The 22,781-nt window shown below is 45.7% G+C and overlaps 1 long non-coding RNA gene and 1 pseudogene across 1 annotated transcript in view; both read left to right on the forward strand.

Annotated features, from left to right (window-relative positions):
* Nucleotides 1–10,864: 10,864 nt before the first annotated feature.
* LOC136642879 (5S ribosomal RNA) lies at nucleotides 10,865–10,980 on the forward strand (annotated as a pseudogene).
* A 503-nt stretch (nucleotides 10,981–11,483) lies between these two features.
* Nucleotides 11,484–22,781, forward strand: part of LOC136642141 (uncharacterized) — a 28,057-nt gene continuing 16,759 nt past the window's right edge. The window contains exons 1-2 of the long non-coding RNA XR_010793968.1: nucleotides 11,484–11,543; nucleotides 17,699–18,130. This is a non-coding gene — a long non-coding RNA (uncharacterized lncRNA). The remainder of the gene's footprint in view (nucleotides 11,544–17,698; nucleotides 18,131–22,781) is intronic.

The raw sequence follows: 22,781 nt of genomic DNA on the forward strand, positions 1-22,781 counted from the left end.
AAGAGTTGGTTTCTTCAGTCCTTTGGCAACTTCTTGTAGAGAGTATTTGCTGACATGATTATTAAACCTCTGCTCCCAAGGCATAGAATGCAGCCTCCCCCTCCCCTCCTTCCATCAGCCTTGAAGCCTGCGCAGGCTGGCTCTGTGCCCAGTCATTGGAGGAGAGATAACCATCCCCAGAGCGTGGGAGTTGCTAATTGCTTTTCTCCTGGTTCAAGTCCTTTGGTGCTGCCTAATGTTAATGAGTTAAAGGCTGCCACTAATTCTTTAGGAAATGCTTTGCTTCAGTTAAAATCTTCACTGCATAAGCCACAAGCTTCTGCTTTCTCCCAGCCAGTTAATTTAATAACTGGCTGTTCAACTATTGCAGCTTCTAATAGCGAATGGCAAGCCCAGCCTTTTGGCACTAGCACCAAACCTCAAGCACCAGACCAGGCACATTCTTTGTTGATATCTGAGATGGTGGGAGCTCAGTCACCTTCCGTCTGCATACCCCCCCTAACTGGAGCAGTTGAGCTTATGGATAGCTCTCCTTCTGAAGCCTTTAAGCCTGTGCTGATGCATGAATTGGCCAGTGAGGTGGGCTATCTCAATGGGGTGGGTTTGCTGTGCCATTTGACTAACTCGGAGGAGGCCTTGCATCATGTTGTGGCTATCCAACAATTGCCTAGAGACTCAGCCCAGGTCTTGTCATCTTCCCCAAGATCATCACAGCCTAATATGAACTCCTTATCTAAAGCCCTGGATGGGGTACCATCGGGGGCAGCGTCTGCTGTTCCATGCGATGAGGAATTGGAATAAGCTCTTGAGTCCTGTAAAGCTTTGCCAGAGACTCCTGGCTTCCACTTACCCTCCAGGTTCCTTGTGGACACAGAAGTGGATGGCCAAAATTCAGGATCAATTAACTCAATAACTACTGACCTCCCAATGCATTTACCTACTGATGACCATTCACTCATTGCAAGGGTGCTCCCAGCCCCCAAAGGCCCCTTGTCAGCAGAACAAGGTTTTAGGGCAGATCCTCCTGCATTGGTGGCTAAAGATCTGATAATGGAATTACAGCTGGAGGGGAATGACATTGTGGAGGGTGCCATCAGTGACTTTAAGGAACTCACATGACCAGAACAACTAAATATTATCAGATCCCTGGACAGGGTTAAAGCAGAACTTCTCAATTATAACACGGAAACTTTGACCTATGAAATCCATCCCCTGACCCTTCTAGTGCAAGCATCTGCTCATCAATCTATTTCAGAAGTAACCATGAAGGCAATTCCCGCCCCTTATTCCAGGAATTTTAAACCATCTCCTGTGGCCAACTTAGCCCTGAGTAGCTGCGTGTCTCATGATCCGTCTGGTGCTGAGTGTCCATCAGGAAGCAAAGATTGACTAACTAATGCTTCTCCAGCCTCTACTACTTCTTCCCATCTGAGAATTCTTTTCTGGAACATTGCAGGGTGGAAGAACAAGAAAAATGACAGTGGCTTCTTAAGCTTAGAAACTTTGACATTATTCTGTTGCAGGAGACATGGGTTTTGGACCATCTGTATATCCCTGGCTACAGGGCATTTGTGGTACCTGCAACTAAACCCACCTCTAATGGTTGTCCTTTGGTGGGTTTATCCAGCCTTGAACTGAAGCGGTTTAAGTCATGCCCTTTAGACATCATTCCAGGTTGTTGTAAGATACAAGCACTGAGGGTGTCTTTTGCAGACATTGACTTAATCTGCATCAACACTTATATTCCTCCTTTGCTTAACAGCTTACAAAGGATCCAGCTCTGGAATGGCTTACAGCAACAGTCGTGCCTATCCATAAAAAGGGTGACCCTACCATACCAGGAAACTTTCGGCCTGTTAGTTTGCTTTCTGTAATGGATAAGATCTATGCTAAATATCTATGCAATTATCTTACTCTCTGGGTTACCTCGCAAGGCATCTTAGGCCACGAGCAATCTGGCTTCTGTCAGGGCAAATCAACTTTGGATAATTGCCTGATCCTGGCCCATAAGCAGGTTAGGATATGTAAGGCTCCCATTTATGTAGCCTTCCTTGATTTGAAAGGTGCCTTTGATTCTGTGGATAGGGAGCTTCTTTGGGCCAAGTTGGAAGACATGGGGATTGATAAAAGATTACTGCTGCTGATTAGGTCCCTCCATTTAAATACCTCATGCAGGGTTAGATGCTCCTGGAGGGGGAATCTAACTCATTCCATCATCACTAACAAAGGGATCAAGCAGGGCTGTGTCTTGGTCCCCATGCTTTTCAATCTATTTCGAAATGATCTTGCCCCATCCCTTAAGGAAGTAGATGGCCATTGTCCGAAGCCTGGCACAAGCCAAGTGCCACTACTTCTGTACGCGGATGATGCAGTACTGATATCTCGTACTAGGATTGGCCTAAAATGTCTGCTCAGTCGCTCTGCAGAATATTTTTTGTCTAACAAATTGCAGATCAATTATGCTAAATCTAAGATAATGATATTTGCTAACAGATGGAAAGCTTTTAAATGGTCTTGTAATGGCAATAATACGGAACAGGTTAAGCATTTCAAGTACCTGGGAATCAACTTCCATTACAGGCTCACTTGGGCTTTTCATCACTTGGGCTTTTCAAGGCAGTGCAGAACGCATCCAAACTAGCTTCCTCAGCTATTTCCCGTTTCTTTTTCACCTGCGGCAATGGTTATGTTCCAGCCGCTCTGGAGGCATTTAAGGGAAAGGTTCTTTCCCAGGTTCTTTATGGCTCTCCTGTCTGGTATAAGGCTATAAACCAACTACTATAACACATTCAAGCCTCCTTTTTATGGAAGATTTTGGGTTTACCCAGGTGCATTCCCTACTTGGTTCTGTATCTCTAGGTGGGGTTAATTCGATTAAAGACTACTGCATGGTTAAGACTACTGAAATTTTGGTTTAGGACTTTATTTAACCCTACCTCCTCTGGTTTAATGCACCAATTAGTGTCGAATTCAGTTCTGCCTTTAGAGATCACTGATCTTCTAACTAAATTTAAGTCAATAGGGCTGGACACTGCAGAGTTAGGTATGATTGGCTGTGATCCAGCTTACAGAATCGTTAAAGAAAGAATTCTTGATATTGAACAACAAGAGCTGTTTAGTGCCGCCAGAACCACATGCTGTCCACTCCATTTCCATATTCTAGTCAGTTTTGGGAAACTGGACTCCTTCTTTTACCACCTGGAGTGCCCGCAGGGTCAGAGAACATTCACACTTGCAAGAAGTAACGCTCTTCCTTGCTAACGGGCAGGTTCAGTGGTATTCCCTACTCAGAGAGGAAATGCAAGTGTGGTAGGGATTGCATTGAGACTCTAATACATACTTTTTCCTACTGCCCGCTACATGATGCTTCATGCAAGAAATATCTAGGCCCATTGTTAGCTAGGATGCAGGGCTGGGAGGATTCAATCATGCTTCAGTCTCTCCTTTCCACACCTGATTCTGAGACCCTTGATAAGGTCGCTTCCTTTTTATCTGGGGTAATTGACAGGCAGAGCCTTGGGACTCTGGGCAGTGTATGAGAAAAAGACTGATGTTTATGTTGTGTTGTCTTTGTATACTTTTGTTCTTTCTCTGTATTTTATGCCAATAAAGGTCTTACTGAACTAAACTGAGTATTTTGTCCAGTTCTGGTCACCGCATCTCAAAAAAGACATAGTGGAAATGGAAAAGGTGCAAAGAGAATGACTAAGATGATTACGGGGCTGGGGCACCTTCCTTATGAGGAAAGGCTACGGCGTTTGGGCCTCTTCAGCCTAGAAAACAGGCACCTGAGGGGGGCCATGATTGAGACATACAAAATTATGCAGGGGATGGACAGAGTGGATAGAGAGATGCTCTTTACACTCTCACATAACACCAGAACCAAGGGACATCCACTAAAATTGAGTGTTGGGAGAGTTAGAACAGACAAAAGAAAATATTTCTTTACTCACCATGTGGTTGGTCTGTGGAACTCCTTGCCGCAGGATGTGGTGATGGCATCTGGCCTGGATGCCTTTAAAAGGGGATTGGACAAGTTTCTGGAGCAAAAATCCATTATGGGGTACAAGCCATGATGTGTATGCGCAACCTCCTGATTTTAGAAATGGGCTATGTCAGAATGCCAGATGCAAGGGAGGGCACCAGGATGAGGTCTCTTGTTAACTGGTGTGCTCCCTGGGGCATTTGGTGGGCTGCTGTGAGATACAGGAAGCTGGACTAGATGGGCCTATGGCCTGATCCAGTGGGGCTGTTCTTATGTTCTTATATATAGAGGTTGATGAATTACAAATAAATGATGAAATGAGCAGGCGACTGGCTGGCAGGGCTCGGCGCTTTGGTGGCTTGGTTTCTGGAATGGGCGCACTTGGCCAGGAGACCTGTGAGTGGGAGGGACGGGGGGGAGGCTTTGTGCTGGCTCCAATGCTTTCTTCGCCAAAGGAAGTCTGAATCTGAGTTGCAGCTTCTGCGACTTCTCACCTTTTGAAGAAGTGGAGCATGAGCATATAACAATATATTGTGCAATTGCATGCTAGAATGGCATTCTGTCACACCCGTTTAATATTTGCCAATATTATGTCTGCTTAATATTTGCTTTTAAAATTAGCATTCAAGTTGCACCCTGGATGGAGGTAGGTAGCAGCACTGGCCTGAACCTCCACTATGCCTAAAGCAGGTTTTCCCAGCCTTTAGGAGGCTGCAGACCACTGAGGCAAACACTGGAATTGCTGTGGAGCACATACAATCCCCTCCATCCCCACCACACAAAAAAATACAGTTCAATTCTGTAGCCCATTGGGAAGCATGCAGCGTGACACTGGAAATGCCAGCTTCAAGGGGGAGGGTCCATTCTCCACCCTCTCTGGTGGTCCATGGGGAAGCATCTCACTGACTGAGTACCTCTCCACAGACTACCAGAAAGGGTGGAGAATGGACCCCACTGAAGCTGGCACATCAGGAAGCAGTGGACCGTCAGAGAGGGAGGATAACTACCTACAGACACAGCAGACACTTCAGTGGTCCATGGGGGAGTGCTCACTTGGCAAGACACTGGAAGTGATGAAGGGCGATCATCTTTTTTTCCCCCTGAGAGCTCATGGACTGCAGGTTGGAAACTACTGGCCTAAACCACTGAAATGTACAGAATCCTCTTTGCCACTCCTTTTCACTTTCTTTTGCTTGTCACTAGTGATGGGCAAATGTTTAGATGAAACTTGTCCTATGATTACACGTCCATTCTTGCAAAAACTTCACATGCTATATTTCTTTGTGCTACACAGGTGATTTTTCTGCATAGTTTCATACCAATCCACATGCCTCAGTGTTTCTATTGGTGTAATGAAGACATTTTTAAATTTATAAAATCATAAAAATACTATTTGCTTTTGGAACTTTTCTATGGCAAGACTTAACATTATAGTTAAAGTCTCCCGTACAAAGAGAACGAGTGATTCCTGCCTACATACCTGCGATGATATTTTGGTGCCAGAATCAAAATAATGTCCTTCATACTGGCAATAATACAAATGAAATGATTCACTGCCCTTAAAAGGTTCTCCAAAATCTGCCTCCTGAGGTTTTGCCTTACACAGACATTTGTATGAAGCAGGTGTACAAACACCTGCAACAATCGTTACAAACGTCTAAACTGAGGGTCCAATCTTCTCCAACTTTCCAGCACCAATGCAGCAGTGTCAATGGGCCATGTGCTGCAACCTGTGGTAGGGGGCAGTCATGTAAGCCTCCTCAAGGTAAAGAAACATTTGTTTCCTTACCTGAGGGGTGCGTTATGGCTACATGGAAAGTTGGATAGGATTGGGCCCTAAGTTTTAAAAAAGATTTTATAGTAGTGAGCATTTCTCGTTGAGATTTCACATCATGTTTCCATGCATTCACCTTTGAGAAACATTGAGTAGATGCCCCACTGTCTAGTCCTCTTTAAGACATATCACTTTCCCTGTGTGCAGTTATGTTCATGTGGAGAGAAAGAAATTCATTATCATCAAGGGAGAATTCTGCTCCAGAAGTAGAAAGTATTTTGTACTTACCTCTGCCTGGGTCCCTTCTAACTCTGTTTTCTATGATTCTATGAATCCATTATTTAGTATTATTAGTAGTAATATTGCTTAGGGTCGTTTATTTTGTGTCAGTCTGTTTTAAAAAGCATATATTTCACAAGAAAATGTTTAATAAATGCTCATATTGATGCAATATTTTGTGGGCAGGTCATTAAAATCATAACTGGTTCAAAAGAGGGATATAGATACTGCGTTTGGGGTAGTTACAAATGGATAATGAGGGACAATGACTGGCTTATACATGTTTAGGACTGCAAGCCATTCTGCACAGTCCCTATCTGTACCTTATTCCATTGTTTCTTACTGGAGAAAACACCCTCCTTTACATCTAACGTAAGGCATGGATATATGCATGGTTCCCATTAGTCCCTCTTTACATTATTTCATATGGGGGGAAATGGCCATTTATTTGTCATTTCGCTGTAAGTCCAAGCTTTTGAGTCCCAAACCCCATCTTAACAAGGGGACCTCCTCTACCCAAACGGTGAAGGAAATAGTGGTGGTGCTCCTCGTATATCTAGCAACAGGAGCATCACTATCCCTCCTCACCCCAGCACAATGTCTTTTCTAGTGGCTGCTTGCCAGAGTTTCTCCTGCATCTTTTTAGATTGTAAGCCCTTTTGGGACTAAGAGTCATTTAGTCTATCCAATCCTATCCAATTTTCCAGCGCTGGTGTAGTTGTGACAGTGGGACGTGTGCTGCATCCTGTGGTGGAGGGGCAGCCACTGGGTATGTGTTCCCTTACCAAGGGTCTGCATTGTGGCTGCACCAGAGGTGGAAAGTTGGATAGGATTGTGCCCTTAGTGTTTTGATTTTCTCTGTAAACTGCTTTGTGAACATTTTGAGGAGGAGGTTGAAACACGATATATAAATCATCGCTATTATTATCCTGTGAAGGAATCTAATCTTATTTGGGAAAGAATGTGGGAAAAGAATTAATTGTTATGAAAAGGAAGCACACTTGTTGATCCAAAATAATTCCCATGAGTCCCATAATTTGGAAGTGAGCTCTCTTTCATTGGCATTTAACTCCAGCAAGACTGAACTGGATATTTTCAGTAAACTATACTAAGGGTATGGAAATATTCTGCACCCCATGCAGCACTTAGTCTCATGTGGTGAAGCTGTCAAAAAGCAAAGTAAGTGGGCTCAGATGGCAAGACACTTTACTGTAATAATTGGTCACCACCTTGTCTAGACTCTTATGATGGTGGCATTCGGAGAGATCAGTGTCAGCGACAAGCTGGGAAACACCAGCCCCATGGTGCCATCTACCCACTTCCTGATGGCAGACTAGGCACTGCCACTGTCACCAGTACTGAGGATTCAGGGGCTGGCATGGCTCTTGGTCAATTGGCTCTTGGTCAACCCCTGGCACCACCCCTACACATAACTGAAGACAGCTTTCATATTTCTGGAAAAAAAAAAATTCTTTTCCAAAATTAGCTGCTGAAATTGCTTAGCCTCCATGTTTTGACAGCTGTTTGACAGCTCTGGGAAGGGCAGGGCTGGCTCCACAGCTATAATCAATCAAGGCCAATGGAGACTCTGATGGACACCTGAGCTTCATTTGACCTTGATGGGACTTTGAGTGAGCTAAGGAGGTAGCTCACAGCTGAGCTGCATTTGGACTTAACAAGGGGCTGCAGGATAAAAGGCAGCTTCAGAAGGCGCAAAGCTACCACACCAGAGGGAACCTGACCCCGAGGCTACCTGACCCCAGACATATGGGAGAAGGGGATTGCCAGGACCCTGCTGGAGGGGACACTCTGCTGGAGAGGACACAGAGGAGGGACCCTGCTGCAAAAGACTGAATTGGGAAGACTGGACTGTGCTTTGGAGACTGGATTGGATTTGGACTGGAGGCTTCAGACCTCTACCCACTGAGTTAAGTGGAGATTTGGGGAGGGAAAGCCTCTGGACAACAGGACTTGCAGGGAGTGCATGTGTTTGTAGCAATAAATTCTTGTTAATTACTCAACTGATAAGGAATTCTGTTCCTTTCTTTGCACACCACAGCTGTTGTTTTTGGAAAAGGAAGGTGTTAATTAGCCAAAAAGTGGGCATTAGAAGGGAGTTGGAAGATTTGGATGGGACAGTGAAGTAGGACCTTTTGTTTTATATTGGAACACATGTTCTATGTATTTTGCTATTGTGTGAACTGTGCACAAGGGGGAAAATCTATTGTCTTGCAGGGACCAAGTGCAGTGGTCAGTGGCACAGCTCAGTGGATTTGCATATAAGGAAGAGAGAGGCAAAAGCGAAGGCACAGCAGTAAAAACTTTATTGTGGGAATAGTCATGCAATTGCAGGGAGAGGGAATCAAAAAGAAAAGGAAAAGCAGTGCTCCAGCCCAATCATGTTTGCATGTATGCAACCAAAAATGCCTGCTCTCCTATCTTAGCTCAGAAGCTTCTTGCACTTACATATAAACACCCACACATTGTGATGTCTTCCAAATGTTGTTGGCATGCCATATGCCTTTTCTCCTACAGCCTTTGGCAAGCTACAGAGCTACAAGTAAAATCCTGTTCAAGGCACTGAGAGAAGTCAATGTTGAGTTCAGTGGACAAAAGCATTTTCTCTTGGGCTTTCCTTCAGTTATTTGTTCAGTATTTGGAAGTATTGGGGATGATTTAAAGGAAACCATTGCATTATGCCACACTCATGCAAAAAACAAACTTGATTTACAGGAAAAAGGAAGGGTAGTATTCTGAATTAACTCTGTTGCCAAGTGAGTAATGCTGCTTCTCCCTGAGAGACAAAAGATTCAACAATTACTCACAGAACAGGAAATAGCATAGTAGTGTAGGGAGCAGAATGAATGGGCTGTTAATCCCGCCAGCCATAATTTCTACTCCCATTAGTTCCCTCCTATAGATCAGCTATTTTCATCCAGTGTGCTGCTGTGGCACATTGGTGTGCCATGAGTGGTCCACAGGTGTGCCACTGGAGTTTTGGGGGAGGTTCCTGTATGAGTAGGGCCATTGGGGATGTGAGCCCTCTACCATCAGCCGAATGTGTCTTGCCAATTGTCAAAAAACCAATGTTGTGCCTTGACAATGTGACACGGTGTGCCATGAGATGAAAAAAGTTGAAAATCACTGTTATATTAGGACCCACCTAGTTTTATGAGACTTAAAAAAAAAGTTTCACTTTATCAGCCACTCAAGCCTCTGTTTTTATCCTTTTTACTATGGTGGGAGGGGGACCACCTTCTGGAGCATTTGTTGAGTTCACCTAAATCAGATTGGGACCATTCTGGTAGTCTTGTGTTCCCCTTCACCTGGCCTTTGATAGGTGCTGAGGCACAGTTGCTTACTTGTGGGTAAACATGCAGTGTGGCTCCATTTTGCTTTCTGTATGGCTCAATACATTTTCCATGTGCTGCTCCATTCTGGTTTCCCTTGGGCTCAATACAGTTTCCTTGTCAGCTTAGAAGGGGGGACTTCCTTCTTGAGTTTGTTGGGCTCTCTGTTCAACAGATTGAAACTATTCTGGTGGTGTTGAGTTCCCCTCAGCCTACCTTTCAAAGTGGTCTAAGAGCCCAATCCCAGGCATGACTACTCTGTAGTAAGTCCCTGTGAGGGGGTGCCCCAAAAGGGGGGGTTGTGAAGGAGGTGTAGGGGGTTTTAAGGGGAAATTAAAATTATAAGGGATTATTTAATAAGAGGGTGATGGGACAGGTAACTGATGGAGAGTACTTAACATGGAGGGTAAACGTGGGAAAGGAAGCTATGCCTTTGAAGTTGGAACTGCATAGTTAGGCAGAGTGATGGAGTGGAAAAGGTGTGAAGCAGCAGAAAGGGGGAGGAAGAGTTAACTTTGAAGTGGAAAGTAGAAGAAATTCAGAAGGCCAGATAGCCCTGGGAAGGAGAAGGGCAGCACCAGGGCCTGGAGATAACACACAGGTGCAATTGATGAGATCTTGCCAGGGAAGAGAAGTATGTGCAGGGGTTTTGATTGGAGCGAGGGGAAAAGTGGACCCAAGATTTTTTTTGTATTGTATTGGCAACCTTCAGTCTCGAAAGACTATGGTATCGTGCTCTGAAAGGTGGTTCTGGCACAGCATCTAGTGTGGCTGAAAAGGCCAATCTGGGAGTGACAATCCCTTCCACACCGGGAGCAAGTGCAGTCTGTCCCTGGTCTGTCTCCCTGGCTATGGGCCTTCCTTCTTTGCCTCTTAGCCTCAGACTGTTGGCAAAGTGTCTCTTCAAACTGGGAAAGGCCATGCTGCACAGCCTGCCTCCAAGCGGGCCGCTCAGAGGCCAGGGTTTCCCACTTGTTGAGGTCCATCCCTAAGGCCTTCAGATCCCTCTTGCAGATGTCCTTGTATTGCAGCCGTGGTCTACCTGTAGGGCGCTTTCCTTGCACGAGTTCTCCATAGAGGAGATCCTTTGGGATCCGGCCATCATCCATTCTCACGACATGACCAAGCCAACGCAGGCGTCTCTGTTTCAGCAGTGAATACATGCTAGGGATTCCAGCACGTTCCAGGACTGTGTTTGGAACTTTGTCCTGCCAGGTGATGCCAAGGATGCGTCGGAGGCAGCGCATGTGGAAAGTGCTCAGTTTCCTCTCCTGTTGTGAGCGATATGATTGGTTAATTTGATAAGTGGGATGAGTATGATTTGGCAACATTGTAAAATGTTAATTGGTGGATGGGAAAATAAAGTTGCGCCAAGCCTGTTCTCTGGGTCCCCCTTGGGGTTGGAGAATGCCAAGGGGAAACTCTGCTTCTCTGAACATCTGGAAGGAAGGATCATGTAAGTGTAAAAAAAAAAAAGTGTAAAGCTTTACCCTGCACATGCCCAATCTTGTCTGATCTTGGAAGCTAAGCAGGGTCAGGCCTGGTTAGTACTTGGCTGGGAGACCGCTTGGGAATCCTGGGTGCTGTACGCTTATACCAGGGGTTGGCAACCTGCGTTTCTAGAGCCACATGTGGCTCTTTCAGCTGTCTGCTGTGGCTCCTCCAGGTGAAAGTGGCAAAGAGTGTGACAGGAGGCACCTGTGTTGGGATGGTGGGCTGCTTCCCTCCACCCCCTGAGCTCACTGCCCTCCTCTCCCTTCACCCCACCTGCCCCGCATTGGTTTCCCTTTTCAATTTTGCTGCTCTGCAGGCTTCAGGTCCCTGTTTTTCCCTTCCCCAACTCACCAGCAGGCTCAGCCAATCAGCATCCAGCAGACTCCTGGCTTTTTCTGATGGAATGGCTCAGGGCCCTTCACTGGCTGACCACCAGCCAATCCTGAGCTACCTTCCTCCTCAGCCATTGCAAGCCCTTGCAGCCGGACTTTCCCTGAGCAGGTCCCCACTCAGTGCAAGGAGAGGCTTTTCCTCCACAGCAGAGGAGACATCCTGTGTCTACTCAGTTGTAAGCCCCATTACAGAGGATGAAGCTTATTCCCAGGAAAGGGCACCTGGGATGGCAGCCTTGAAGCCTGCTCAAGGCCAAGCGCAAGGACAGGTGAGTGAGAGCCTGTCTGTTCCAGGTCTGTTCCAGAGTAAGCCCTGATGTAGTCCCTGGGCTACTCCCAGGAAGGTATGGAGGGCTGTATCCTCAGCCTCCTCCTGTGCAGGTCTACTTGCAAGTAAGCCCGGCTGTAGTCAGTGGGGCTTCCTCCCTGGAAGGTGTGGAGGGCTGCAGCCTCAGCCCCCTCCTATGCAGGTCTACTCACAAGTAGTCAGTTAGGCTTCCTCCCAGAAAAGTGTGGAGAGGACTGCAGCCTGAGAGCTCAAACCAACTTGTCTGCTCAGAAGTCCCATTGTAGTCAATGGGGCTTACTCCCAGGATAGTGTGGAGAAGGTTGCAGCCTGAGTGAGTGAGGGCAGGCAGGCAGGCAGAGCAGAAGCTGGCCTGTGGTTCCCCCCCTCCTGTGTAGGTCTGTTTGACCTTTAAGCCAATGGGGCTTACTCCCAGGATAGTGTGGAGAGGGTTGCAACCTGAGGGAGGGAGGGCAGGCAGGGCAGAAGCTATCTTGTGGCTGCCCCCCTTCTTCTCTTCCCCACCTCTGGAGTCTGTGTCCTTTTTTTCTTCCAGCAGGGTGCCTCTGGAAGGTGGGGGGAGTTCTTTAGTATCCATGTAAGATAAGCAGATGTCATAACTGCCATATGTATTGGAAGCCTGGAAGATCTGGTGAGGAGGTAGATGTGGTGTCAGCAGTGGCCCCTTTAAGGGTAAGGCCTGGGCATCCAGCAGAGTGTGCTGCACAGCTGCAGCCACTTGAAGGCAATAGGGCCCTCCGGGATATAAGGAGCACCTGAGGAAGGGGGTGTGGGTTGTAGAAGGAGTGCAGGTTGGAGGTAGGAGAGGAGACTGACTGGGCTTATTGACTTTGACTTGGATACTCTGACTGATTTGACTGACTTACTTTGGAATCTGATCTTGGACTATGACTTGGCTTATTGAGTTTGGACTCTGCCCTGGATGCTCTGACTTTGTGACTAATGGACTGCTGGAGACACTGGAGTTTGTGTGTGGCTGCTGTGCCCAAGACCTGCTGAGGACCCAGGGTCTGCTGTAGTGGTGGGAGGCTGCTGACAGGAGAGAGGACCTCTGCAGGTTGAACAGGTGAGCTACCCTGGAGGTGGGGTCCAGCAGGACTGCAGGGCAGAACCAGGGTCATTTGTTGGGGGAAAGAAGGGGAGCTAATTTGCTTAAAGTGGGCCTAATTCTCCAGGCAGAGAATGGCCTTGGAATCAGGTAAAACATCATAGAGAACCAGGTGTCTGAAAACACAGGACAAGAATGTATGACAAAACTAACTAAAAGCTACAAGAGGGGGCTACATTATAAAAATGGGACCTATAAGAGCATAAAGGTGAAAAAAAAACTATATGTGCAATATTATCTTCATTTTAGACGTCAAAAGGGTTTTGTGGCTCCTGAGGTTTTTTCCTCCGGAAAATGGGTCCAAATGGCTCTTTGAGTGTTTAAGGTTGCCGACCCCTGGCTTATACCATAGTCTTTCGAGACTGAAGGTTGCCAACCATACAGGCATGTAGTAGAGTAGAATTAGTGAGATTTATTATTTTCCCTATAGCTATGTATGTACTGACACCTGCAGCTGCCCTTGAAGAGCCCACTGTATTGGGTGGCAGCTGCTTAAGTTACTAACCTCAGTTACAATAAAGAACTTTCTACTTGGATTCTGGTGAGTGTGTGTTCAAAGGTGGGATTGGATGGCTCAGGAGAACCCAGGGGCTTGTGTGGGCAAGCAGCAAAGGGAGCTGGGGTGGCCCAAGCTCTTCACAGGGGTCTCTGGGGGTCACCCAGCATGGTGCCGAGGGTCAGCTGGATGGTCTCTTGGGACCCCAGGTGGGGTGTCCACCTCCCTGGGGTTCCTTGCAGAGGAAGCCTCAGACCAAGCCTGGGGGAGGGGTTTCATGGTACCCCTATCCTCCTCCCTGGAGGCAGGACCTGAGGCCCTTGGTCTTAAGGCAGGAGCTCCTGCTTTCCCTCTCCAGAACTGCCGGTCATCACAGGCTTCCCTGCCTTTATTCTCCCCAGCTGCACCCTTGTCTCCTCCCCTTCCTTCCTCTCTAGGCTTAAAGGGGCCCTGACCCTAGCCTACTTTCTCCTCTTTGGTGGTGACTGGTGACCCAGCCCTGCTCACAGCTCTAGTCAGGTGAGCTGGGGGGCAGTCTCTCCCACCCAGCTGCCCTGCATCTTGCCTGATCAGCTGGAGAGGTGGGGTGGCTCTGTGGCCAGGCCGTTCTGCCCCTGGTCTGCAGCCAGGTAGGACAGGGGTTGGACAAGTCTTGACCCCTGACAGTCCCATTATAGTCTGGGTAAGTGTGGATAGGATTAAGAACATAAGAACAGCCCAGCTGGATCAGGCCATAGGCCCACCTAATCCAGCTTCCTGTTTCTCACAGTGGCTCACCAAATGCCCCAGGGAGCACGCAAGACAACAAGAGACCTGCATCCCGGTGCCATCCCATGCATCTGGCATTCTGAGGTTTTCTGAGGAATTCTGAGAGGGCAGCCTGAGGCACAGTTGCCTACTCATGACTAAACATGCACATGCTGCTCTGTTTCAGTTTCCATAGTGCTCTATACATTTTGCTTGTCAGCTATCAGTTTGACAGTTTTGTGCCCCACCAAAAATTGGATTGTGATCCACTGATGGGTTGCTAACCACAATCTGGGAACCGCTGAATTACTGTAGTTATTTTCCCAGCACAATACTTGCCACTAGTTTCAATTTCACAAAATGTTTCTTCTTCCCCCAGAGTAATTTTACAATTCCATGATGTCCTATCCCCCAAGGAGGCATCAGGGGCCAGGCCCCTAAAGCGAGGAAGCTGTATTTACAGTAGGTTATTAAACCAAGGAAGAACCAGATCAAAATTAATTGCCGTATCCTAAAACAAACAAGCAATTAGAATTCCACATATCCTTATCAAGCATGTCACCTTTTGCAGGTACAAGAATGCCTTTTGTTCAGTGCTTATGCAAGTGTGGGAACTGAGGAAACAACTATGGAAAACCTGAGATATGTATCACACGTTATAATCCCCATTTGGAAACCGGCAATGAGGATAGCAACCATTTCCCAGACACCACAAGGCAGACTCTTCTGCCTGCCAAGGTAGCCACTTCTAGAGAAAATGAAACCTCATTGCTTATTTAAATATGCGCATTAAAAAAATATATACACCACACTTAAGATCACTTGGCAAATTCTGGTCAAGTAGAAAAGTACTATCAGGCACCCACCAGGGGGCAGCTGCACTCTCTGCTGAGCTAGTCTTGTGGTTGATATCTCTGCCCCAAAGAAGTAATTAGTTCTTAACTCAAGTGCTCCAAACCACTGATTAGTTCAACTTCAACACTAAGCTATGAACAATTATAAATTGGTATAAGACCAAATAACATATGCAGTCCACCCTGTTTGAAAATAAATGCACAGTAGAGTTTTTGCCTTGGAGAAACCAAACTGTAATGATAATCAGATGCACATAATTGCTGCTAGATGTCTGTATTACTACACAACTTTTAAAGCATGTTATACACTGTTATGCTGATGAATGCTTGAACCAGGCAGGCAAAATGCACCTGGACCTACAGACCACTTAAGCATTTGGACACCATTTTGAGCTGTTGATTTTGTGCTACCAGCAATCATAAAAGGGTAACTCTGTCCAGTAATGCAGTCATTATACAGGTATATGCTTCTGTGGACTAAAGCTTATCCCACAATAAATCTGGTGGGCTTTTGGGTGCCGGTAGGTAGGTAGCTAGAGGTGTGTGTGTGTGTGTGTGTTTGCTCTGACATATGGGTCAAAGTAGATTCAGGATGAAAAGCAGCACTGCTTTTCTGTCTAATTTTTTTTAAATAGCAGTTCCAAAGGATCCTAGTCTGGCCTGGGACTGTAGGGATATTGAGGATTTATTTTTTCCACTCCATACCATTTTCTTGGTGAAAATTCCTGTTTGCCCTGACAAGAAAGCTGGAAGATGATGTAGCTGCTACAGTTTCCCCTGTCAGGGCAAAGAGAACCTTTGAATTGGTTATACTGTATCCATAGTGAAAATGTCATGGTGGGAGGAGTTCACCCCCTACACACACACACACTGACACAATTCTGATCTGGATTGCCTCCCATTCATCCTAATTTTTTTTTTAAAAAACTAAGTTATGAATATAGGACAGAGGTATCCTATGTTTTTGGCAGGGGGATCACATTGTCTCTCTGACACTGTTTTGGAGGGCTGGGGGGAAAAAAGAATTAATTTACATTTAAATTTGAATAAATTTACATAAGTTTACATAAATGAATATATTAAAGATGAACTTATATGAATGAATGAAGGTCTTGCAATAGCTCAAGGCCTATAAAAGGCCTTGCACAAAGCAAGGCTGGCCTTTCCTTTGCTGCTGCTGCTACTGCATCACAGACATGAAACAACAAGCAGGGGAAGGAGCCCTCATCCCACAGCTCACATGAGAGGTTGAACAGTCGCCCTCATACTGAGAGCAGTTGCGTTGGGCCTCCAACAAATCTCCGGAGGGCCAGAGGCTCATTGGAGACTGGGGGCTCCCTGAGGGCAGCATTGAGAGGCGGCGAGGGCCGGAAGTGGCTCCAGGGCCAGGGTTTGGGCACCCCTGATATAGGATAATGCATTGTTGCCCATGTCCAGTTTGACTCTATACAACAACCATTTTGAAATTTGCCACGCGCAAGCAAATCCAAACTGATTTCAAAAGTTGGTTCTTCTGTAACTAGGAGTGTAAAATGAAGTATCTACAGCTCCACTTTGAGAGTTTCCTCCAAGCCAAACAAATATTTAAAAAGCTGAGAGAAGCCTATTGTTCCCTAGATGGCACAAGTAGCTCCTTTCCATTCAGTTCCCTCAGCAGCCTCAGAGGAGTTGTTTCCGCATGCAGCAAAAAAGTGGCTGTCAGGTAAACATCTCTGGTAGTTCATGGTGTCAGGGGTGGAGCGTGCCTGGGGGCTGGCTGCCTTCATGGACAGCCTGTGCATTCTGACCCATACAATGCAGACTGGGATACAAAAGTTCCAGAAGTCACGTAAAGCGCATTATAGGGTGTTATTTGGGAATTGCTGTATAACTAGAATATCCACAATATTGACGACAGCCTGGGAAATGGACACACAAAAATACTAATGCTATAGAATTGGCCCAAGCTGCCATATTTACTGTGTTGTGGTTCAGGTCTCCTTTCCAACAGCACTACCATAATTGCTCACACTCACATATCCCAACTGTCTGCTTGAGGCTGTTACAAAAATCACAATTAAGACTTACAAAGTAATTAAGTAGATAAAGGCTCTCTTAGTGGGCTCTGCCCTCATTAAAATGAACTAAATGTAACTGTTTAGCCAACTATGACTGCATCCCTGATTGCAGAAAATAGAAGTATCAGAGGAAGTGCACTGCTTAGTCATTAGAATATAAATTCAGAGATGAGGCCATTAGATCCTTTCCATGTATTGGTTATGTATGCAGAATGAGCAGCCATTGAGGACTTTTACAGGATGAATTCTGAGAACCTACTGACAAGCTGTACCTTTCTCAGATTAAGGGCATACAGTGGTGGTCAGGGGATTTTTCCCTTTACTGGAGGAGAGGAGGGGAGAGTTGTGACTCCCAGCGCGTTGCCACTCTAGGCCGCCCCTTTCCTCTCCTCCTATAAAGGGAGAGAAGGGGGGGGTCAGCTCCGAATGGCCCAGATCATAGCTAGAGAGGCAGCGACTCACAGCCTCCCCTGCTACAATTCTGGGAACCTCCTCTTTGTCAGGAAAAGGGTTTTGTTTTTTGTTTTTTGTTTTAATTTTAATGTTTTCTTTAAAGCAAACTGCATAGATTCTAGCTGATCCTCTATACTTAAGAGTGTGGAGAAAATGTTCCTTGGGGCACATCCATATGAAACTATCTTCCAAATGGTGTCTAAATTCAGCCAAGATCAAATAGATAAGAGGCTTCTAAACAAATACATAATGTTTCAAAGCTTCATTCATGCCACAAGATTCTGTAGAAAGTCTAAAACCAAGAGCAATTTTGTCAAAAGTCAGTGCAGTGGGGGTTCAAGTAAATCCTATACGATTCACATTGTCTAATCCTACTTATTCATTCATTTATTCATTCCACAGTGGCAAGATCCACCACAGCTTCCCCCCTCTTAGCAAGCATTCCATGAAGTATCCTGGTCCCAAACTACAAAGGGCTTTCAAGATCACAGCTAGCACCTTGGAGCTGAGCCTGGAAACAGATTGGGAACCAGTGCATTTGTCTGAAAACTGGCAAGATGTGTGCCCATATGTTGAGTCATTACACTCTCTGCTGTGTTTTGTACCACCAGAAGTTTCTGAAATGTCTTTGAGAGCCAAGTCCCATGTACAACACATTGCAATTGTTCAAATGGGATGTCAGAGGAGCATGGATGACTGTGACTAAGCCATGGCTACAATAAAAGCCTCAGAAGGCAAAAGGTGCTTCATGCTACTGAGTGCACTGGGGCTTAAAAAAAAAAAAAAAGTTTGGATTCAGCAGCAACCTTCAGACTGCAAACCAGGCCAGCACAGGTAAGAAGGAAAAGGAGGTAAAGGCTCCCTCACTACTCCCTCTTCATACTTGTAGTTCTGTCCACCTGCCACCATCCTGCTTGCTCCTCTCAGCTTCTTTCTTTCAACAGGGCTGGGTGGGAGCTAGTGGGAGGAGGTGGTGGTGAACCTAAAGTAATTAGGAAGAGGAATGGAGGAAGGCTCTGGATCTCTGCACTGTACTGTGCTTCCCTCCCTGTTCTTTCCTGCTTGGCTGCTTCCTTAAAAGCCATTTCTGCCAAGTGTTGCATATACACAACGGGGATCAAATGTGTACACCTGTGGGCTGGGCAGAAATGGTTTAAACAGCTGGGCAGGCAAGGAGGAGGCAATGGTGGCAACAGTGGTGGCGGGACGTGTGTGTGTGAGAGTCAGTGTCAGTGAAAAGGAGGGGAATTCCTGGAAGGGTAGCAGAGCCACACTGGCAAGGGCAGCTGATCCACGTAGATCACCCTGTCTTAAGAGGAAATGGAACCCTTTCTGGAACAAGTAATCACAATCTCTCCAGCTCTGACAAACCCCCTACCAAGCTTCAGTTTACTGACCCTTGTCTAGTCCATTATTGATCCCAAATATCCATTCAGCATTTCCACAGCCTCACCTGAGCGAAAAGGAGAAGTGGAGCTAGGTGTGAAACAGTGCCCTAGCTCCCTTGCTGCTCTTTATGCCTTGAACTCCCTCCAAGCATATCTGCATGCTGCAACCTTCCTTTTTTCCTTGAAATCTTTCCTCTATACCCGTTTTCCTCTATAACTACTTTAAAACTAGCATTTGTTCCTCATATTCTTCTTTTGTTTACCCTTGCCACCATCAGTCTCTTTTCCTTCTATTGCCTTCCCTTGTCTTGAATGTTCTGACTGTAAGCTCTTCAGGGCAGGGGCCTGCTTTTTTTTGTTTGTTAAACTGTAAAGCATAGTGAATATGGTTGTAATATATAAAACAAGGAGCTTCATTAATAAGCTTCTACCTGTCTTAACAAAAGATACTGTTAAAATAGTCGAAAAGTGGGAATAGCCACCTGGAAAGCAGAGGGTAAAGCATAACGGTATCGCTATTATCTGATGATGGAGTAATGATGAAGCTGTTCATTTCTAGGATTTAGAATTAAACAGGGTCACAGCCACCCCCAACCAGATGGGGAGATGTAGTAGAATCAGGGAAGATTCTCAAGGAGATACAGGGTGGTGTTAGTAGTGGCCCCTTGTTCAAGATCAGCCAGGAAACCGAGGGTTAACCCCAAGGCTCCAATTAGCGGTGGATGTGCTGCACGGCTGCAGTTACTAGAGGCAGCCAGGTTGTTAAGGATAAAAGCAGCACCTGGAGCAGGGAAAAGAAGGGGTAGTGGAAGGAAGGAAGGACGGACGGACGGACTAAACTTAACTAACTGATTGGCTGACAGACTAATGGACTGGCGAATGGACAACTAGCAGACTGACTGATGGATGGGCAACGAACTGGTGGATTGACTCATGGACTAGCTAACTGGCTAATGGACTGACTACCTGGCAAACTAGCTGAACAGAGACTGCTGAGAGGTGGAGAGCTGAGGGGGCATTGCTGTACCTAGAAGCAGGGCAGAGGGACCTTGCAGTCCCACAGGCGAGCTACCTACTACTTACCTTCCTGTTGGTGCTAGGATACAGTGGTAGTTTTGTATGCTTCTAGAGCTAACTGTGTTTGAACCAGGGGAACTAATTAGCTTAAAGTACGCCTAAGTTGTCTAGAACAAGCTTGGAAAGGGAATTTGGTAAAACGAATGCCTCAGGAACACTACACGCAAACACATACACCCAACATGAGGATGTCACATTGCCCCCACCTTCTACAGAAGTTACACCCCACCTCCTACAGGTGTGGCATCAGCAGCAAAGGGGCAGAAGCAAAGAATTGCTAGGAGCTCCTTCACCCAGGGTTCAAGTCCCTTCACCCACTCACACAAACGTGCACATCCAGGGGAAGCCTCTTTGAGCAGAGTGGAACAAGGGAAGAAAGATAGCTCCACTGGAAGACAGCAGCCATGTGAAAGAAATTCTCTACAGCTGGGGTTTGAGTCTATGTGGGACAATCTGCCAGCTGGCAGGAACCCTTATGCCAAGGGAGGGACTGGGACAAGTCACAAGGGAAGCCTCAATAGTGCAGAAGCAAAGCAGGCTGCTGGTAGCTCACTGCATGAAGTCACAGGCTGGGAGCAATTCAGGATGAGTTCAAGCCCAACCAAGGGACTCGCCCTAACCAGCAACACAATCACCTTTACAAGACAGGTCATAATAGAATATTCTGATCCTCTTACTTAATGCAACAATCCGGCATTTATGGGAGGAACTGAAAGAACAAATACAGAACCCTGCATTCAGGGTTCTGAACCCAATAGGTATGGTGAGTTATAGAACCCAGAACAAATACAGAGCAAATACAGAACCCAAAGGTATGGTGAGTTCTGTGACCAATCAGAAGAAACAGCAGTGAAAACTGGGCAAAAAATTCATGGAACTAGACTGGTTGCACAAGATCTTCTGTTCTGAACGAAGCCTTGGCCACAATCCCATTTCAATTCTCATCATTGACAGTGGAAAGCATCGTTAAGAAAGTTGCATCTTATTCGCAACAAGACGAGTCAAATCTGATTTGCAACGAGGAAAATTAGAAGCAAGAGTCAGTGCTGGCTTTGAATTTGCAAAGCAGTCACATAATGAAGTACTGTAGAAGCCCAGACAGACTCATCATTACTCTCTTGCTATTAGCTTAAATCCTCTTTCCATTAGCATTCAGGTATATTATTGCAGGTCATTTTATGCCCTTTCAGAATTCACAGGATGACCTTTCTTGAAAATCTTCAACCACTCTATTTTGAGATCTGAATGAGTTGCTTCAAAATACAGCACAGTAGTTCTTTTCAAGGCACTTTTCGAACATCAAGTTCCTGTTCCTGCTTAGCAATCATCTAATGTCCGTTCATTCCTAGAAATTAAAGTTAAGCATAATAATTAACATTATATTTTCTGAAAGTTGAAATTTCCTGGCAATTGTGGGGGAACGGCAATAAAAATATTTCCACAGACACGTACAATGAGCCCATGCTGGATTATTTTTACATGGTGCTCTATTATTAATATCACTTTAGCTTCTTGTTTGAAATTCTTTACAAATTTGTACCTGACCATTAGCAAAATTGGGCTCTGAAGGCAATCCATGAATCCAGGAAGTTTTCAGTCAGCCCTTCTCTTCCATGCCATTAGCTGATGAATACGCTATGCCCTAAGAATGCTGGTAGACTGAGCAGGAGTTTTGGCTATAGCTGATCCATTAGCATAAGCTACTGGAAATGGCAGTAGGTGGTAGAAAGTTGAGCTGCATTTAAGATCAGAAAGGTTCAAAACAATCTCATCCAAGAGGAAAAATTCCGTTTATCCTGGACTCAAATTTTGAATATACCCTCATAAAAATTGAGTGTTAAAGAAAATAAAAGAATTTACAGAGGTTACATGCAACCCTCTCAAAACAAAATGTGTGAACCACAAAACAACCAATGTCAAGTTTCAGAGATGTGGTAGTGTATGGTTGTGTACAACTGCAGAGCTGGTCATTGCAGCACATTACAGTCTAGGGATGCAATGCTAGACACATTTATCTAAGAACAAGCCCTGTTATCTTCTATGGAACTTACCTCTAAGTAAACATGCCAGAGCCTTCATGCATGTGTTGTTGGCTCTCCCACCACCCACTGGTGCAGATAAATCAGCAAGAAAGGCTAGAGGGAGTGGGGGAGAGTGGAATGGGACAGGGCGGGGCAAAACGGAGCAGGGAGGAGGTGGAATAAGGTGGGGAGGCTGCAAGAGAGGTGGATCTAGCGGCGATGGCAACCTCCCTGCCCCCTCTCTCTCCTCAAACTCGTGCTAGTGAACTTGCCATTGCTGAGCAGGAGGTTTACACAGGCGTAAGGGGATTTAAATTCCCTTTCAGCAATGAAGACTCCCAATCTCCCCCGCCCCCCACTAGATACACCCTAGCAGGGGTGGGGATTGGGCTGTAAAGTTGCAATCCTATAAACACTTTACTGGGAGTAAGCCCCATTGAATACCATGGGACATATCTAAGTTGACATTCATAAAATAGTGCTGTAAGAAATTTTCAGCTTTCTAACGACAACCTAATATCATTGGAAAAGCTGCAGCAGTTATCCCCAAAGATCTTCCTTTCTTTGGCTGGAATATCTGTAAATACAAAGCATTATGAAAAGGAATTAATTTTTCCATATGCAAGTGACTAGAGAGTTGACACCATTTGAAAAACCACTTGATGCAGCAAATTCAGTAAATAAAAGGTCACACTGAAAAGTAGGGTAATAAAACACCTTGTATGAACAAATATGAGACAATATTAAACTCTAAAACTGCCGAAAATGACCAGAGAATAGTCCTGCTAGGAACCCCAACTAAATCACTATGTTTAAATATAAAGAAAATGTTTTCCAAAGTACTACCATCTTCTGCCTGACCTAAACCCCACCCCAAACTGCCCACTATCCTCCCTTAAACTGTCCCTGCTGCTGACCTGGGATGGCCCAGAAGTGCATGACAGTGGTGCGACCTTTGTGCCATTGGTCTGCAGTTTACCTGGCAGATCATGTGATCCG

The sequence above is a fragment of the Tiliqua scincoides genome, chromosome 2 (genome assembly GCF_035046505.1).
Source record: "Tiliqua scincoides isolate rTilSci1 chromosome 2, rTilSci1.hap2, whole genome shotgun sequence".
In the NCBI taxonomy this organism is placed as follows: Eukaryota; Metazoa; Chordata; class Lepidosauria; order Squamata; family Scincidae; genus Tiliqua; species Tiliqua scincoides.